We start from the raw sequence: 4,786 nt of genomic DNA on the forward strand, positions 1-4,786 counted from the left end.
GATGGAAGAAACAGTTTCAGAAGACTCAGAACATTTTTCTACATGTCTCCAGCTTAGTTAATACTACAGTATACCATGCTTCAATTATTTTACTACTTTAATTGCATTAAACTGGTACAAAAACTAAATTACTCCAGAGATAGTTTGAGTAGTCAGGCCATCCATGGACTGCAAGGAAGGTCATAGTCATGCACATTATACTTGTTATTGATCTGATGTGATGTTTAAGTCAGAGATTATCTCTTTCATGTGATGCTCAACTGCATGTGCTAAGCATGTCAAGCTAGGGACTCCAGGGGCATGCTCCTTCGAGGAAAATTTTAAAAATATATGCTTTGAATTGATATGTGGAGCCTCGGAGGCTATTTTTCATTGTAATTGTAATTGTAATTGTAATTGTAATATTTAAACAGGGATTCCACTCAGTGAAAAACACTGATTTTCAGTGGAGCCCTGCGAAACAAGCATACATACATACATACACAAATACATATATACATACATACATACATACATACATAAACATACAACACAAAAGGGTATACAAAGAACAGTACACAAAACTACACAGATACAATCAACTAAATTTATCATGATATAACCGTACAAATTTAGATAAGTTGGTTGCTTCAGTAACAGTTGATGGTAAACTGTTCCATATCATAGCTCCCCTGTAATAAAAACTTCTTTTCCCATAATTGTTGTTTACTCTAGGAACAAAGAGTCTATTAATGTTTCGACCAATATGACCTGTGATATCTCTGGAATAGTGAAATATATTGTGGAGATACGAAGGTAGCTTCTGGTGAATAGATTTAAAGATCTGTATAGCTGTATGAAACTTACGACGTTCCACCAAAGTAAAGGAAAACCTGCTCTGGTACAATGCTGGCAATTTTTTCATAAACTTAGAGTGAGTTCTTTCATTGGAATTTTTGAAAAGTAATTCAATAAAAATGTAAATGATTCAGACAAAGCAATATAATGGGTACAGTCGCTAATCTGTACTGAATGCTCTATTAGAGTATATTACGGTGACTGTTCTAATAGAGTATCTCGATCTTTTACAATGTATAGAATCTATACAGCTGTAGTACTAAGCAGGGCTAGCCGAGCCTACACCTACGGTGACACAGTGCTGGACCACTTTTCAGCTACTTAAATTGCAGTAATGTTGTCTAGTATAAATGTTTGAGTAGAAAATCAGGAGTGCCTATACTCAGGTCTGCTCAGCCTGTTGAGAATTTTTTACCGAGGCAGCTGCCTCGGTTGCCTCAATGGTAGCTACGGCCTACGCCACTAGTACACCAGGTTAGCCACCAGGTATACTCGAAATGTATACTAAGTGTTATAATTACCTGTGTATTAGATAGGTCATCAGCAATAGAATTTGAATATTTATCTTATGATGAAGTACCCTAGTCTCGTGCCCAGCCGGGCTCGCGGATGGGCACGAGACTAGAAGTACCCATGCTGTCCATCGGAAATAATTGTAATGTATTGTGTACAGAATTGCAAATAGGAAATATATTTGCTTTTTTTTTCATTCAACTTGTTGTAGAGATGCTATTATGTATATAAGTGTTAGTGCAAATTCAGTGCTCAGTTCTTTCAATAAACATGCAGGAATATTCAATGATTTTTTTTTCTCGGGGTGCCTGCACCCCTTGCCACCACCCCCAGCACCAGATGGTAAAAGTGCTGGACAAAGACTGTAAACTCAAAAAATCAATGAGATGGCAACACTTGGCCTTCCGAAATAGCAAGGTCAAGTGCTCCAATAGTCACAGGGCTGCCACGGTGTGACCTTGCTCCACGCAAGCAGGTCACTGCTGACCTGAGCAAAGAGAAGCTGGTGGAACATCTAATCCATGATACAACACTGCTGTAAGATTGGCCCCGTTGAGTAGATAGCATAGAAGCTAGACGCTTATAAGCAACTGTAGCTGCACTACCCATTCCTCCAAAAGTGGACCAATGGAGTGAATGGGCCCATTTCAACAACTCTTATTCTCTGTTCATACATCCTTTGTTTATCTCTTTCAAACCTTCTGTACAAGGAAGAAACCGCTGTGTTTTGATAACTGGATTGAAAATTCTAACATCAAAGAAAGCCTTCTGATGGCGACTTCCCCAAAAACCATGTGCACTTACATCTAAACGTGCCTCATCCTCCACATTAGCTGTGGCATAGCGAAAGGACTCACCAGACAGGGGTTGCAGCACTGGTTCAATGGCCACATTATGACATACTTCAGACAGAGCAGCAGCAGTGAAGTCCCTAAGTTCATTATGACGTAGAGTAGGGAAACCACCTGTAGCACAATTCATTGCATGATCAACAGTAAAGCCATGACCACAGACACACTTAGCAGGTAGACCATTGGGCAACCAACCATATCGTAGACACAGTGCATCCCTAAATGCACCTTTATGGAGTGCAAAACCATGTTCTTCAATAGGAAGCACTGATAACCATGATGAGGCACCTTTCTCACTAGATAAAGAAACACTATGACGTAAACTAGCTGGCAACTGTGGTGTGAGTTCCAATTGCTTACAAACCAGCTGTCGATGTCTCAAAGCTATAACATCAGCCTTAGCTTGACGCTGGGCACTAACCACTGACATCCTAAAGCAAGTCTGTTGTTCAATGATCTCCTTGGTTAAAGATGAGGTAACTTGAATGGAAGAATCAAATTCAAAGTTAGCATTAGCAGAAGGGTTACACAGATCCAGGCCTCCCATTCGTGCTGGAGGAATACAATTCGGAAACATGCAGGAAAAAAAAAAGAAACATGCAGGAATACAATTCGGAAACATTCGGCACTAGTCTCTTGGAAACATGATCCTAGTCTCACGTGGACAGACTGCTTTTTTCTCTTTATCGTTGGGTCGGGAGAAAAAAGGGTCTGGTGTGGTTCGAATACCCACACTCGTTCTGAGAATCCCGCTTGCCAGTGTTGCCAGATGATTTGCTCCAAATGTTCATGTGAAAAAATAAATTTGTTCATAAAAAGTTCATAAATCCATAGTCACTTTCCGAAAACTAGCTTACACATTATAAATAGGTGGATCTCTGGGTTAGTAGGGCACTGAAGAGCCAAAAAAAAAAAAAAAAAAAAAAAAGGTTACCACCTAAAATTGCCAAAAGTTCATAAAATGTTCACAGATTACTCCAGGTTCATAAAAAAGTTCATAGATTATTTCAAGTTCACAAACCAGCCAAAAGTTCATAAAAAGTTCATAGATTATTTCAGGTTCACAAACAAGACAAAAAGTTCATAAATCTATGAACTTTATTCACAGCATGGCAACCATAGGCGGCGGAAGGGGGGGGGGGGGCTAGGGGGCTAAAGCCCCCCTTCGGTCTGCTGAGGGGGGGCTTAGCCCCCCCTCAGAATGATATCAAAACGAAATTATCTTTCTTGAAGACCGTGATAAAGATCGAGATACTCTAATAGAGCAGTCACTCTAATAAAGTAGTCAGTGTGCAGCGAGCTATGTAAGGATTTTTATGTAGTTTATCAGCTAGAAATGGTAGCTGGTGAGGTGGAAAACTCTTGTCAGTTGGTCGTGACCTTTTTTTTTTTTTTTTTTTTTTTTTGGTCTCACCTTACCAAATTATAGAAATAAGTCTGGGTCAGCCCAGCGGAGCCCCCCCTCATATCAACTACTTCCTCCGCCGCTGATGGCAACACTGCCGCTTGCGGTGGGGGTAGAAACGTGATCCAGTAATCTTACTGCCTTACACAGTGGCGGATCCAGGATGGGGCATTTGGGGCAAATGCCCCCCCCCCCCCCCCCCCCCTTCAAGAAATTGCATACAAGATCGATATACTCTAATAGAGCAGTCAATTACTCTAATAAAGCAGTCACAATGTTCATGAGGCAGTGTAGCTTACCTATGAAGCTACAAATAGGATTTTATTTTACGTGATATAGTAGGTAAGGATAACTAGCTATTATTGTTGTGACCTTTTTTTTTTTTTTTTTTTTTTTTGGTCTTCAACTGGTTTTCAGTAAGTTTTTTTGGTCTTCAACTGTTTTTCAGAAAGGTGCCCCCCCTCTTTCGAAACTCTGGATCCGCCCCTGTTACAGTCGCATGTATGTTTTAAAATTAAGCGTGTTATATATTTACCTAGTCTCGCGTAGCCAGACCTTCTACGCGCCAGGCGTTTATCGATTTTTAGATTATAAGCGTCTGCAGCCTGCGCTTATAATCTAAAAATCGATAAGCGCCTGGCGCGTAGAAGGTCTGGCTACGCGAGACTAATATTTACCTGGGAATTGGAACACTAATGTACGTTTAATCTGCCATTACAACGGCCATTCAAAGATTGGGATTCCGACCATTTAGTGTTGAGCAGGCAGGCGATGTTTAGGAGAGATAGATTCCATGTAAATATACAACGCGCTTAACTTTAAAACACGCATGCGACTGTAAGGTAGTATCGGATCACGTTTCTACCCCCACCGCAAGCGGGGTTCTCAGAACGAGTGTGGGTATTCGAACCGGACCAGACCCTTTTTTCTCCCGACCCAATGAAAAAGAGAAAAAAGCGGTCTGGCCACGCGAGACTAACATGATCCTTCTTGATTGCTCTATTAGAGTATTTTAATTTTTTAATGATGGTGACTGCTCTATTAGAGTGTTTCGATCTATTCGTTGGTTATAACCGTCCTGTTTCCTAAAATTGCACATGCACAAAATCTCGCGGTTGGAAAATCACGATACCCCTCTGCGCATGCGCACAGGGCAATAACATACACCTTTTATGGTATT

Source organism: Dysidea avara, chromosome 8 (assembly GCF_963678975.1).
Source record: "Dysidea avara chromosome 8, odDysAvar1.4, whole genome shotgun sequence".
NCBI classification, from domain to species: domain Eukaryota; kingdom Metazoa; phylum Porifera; class Demospongiae; order Dictyoceratida; family Dysideidae; genus Dysidea; species Dysidea avara.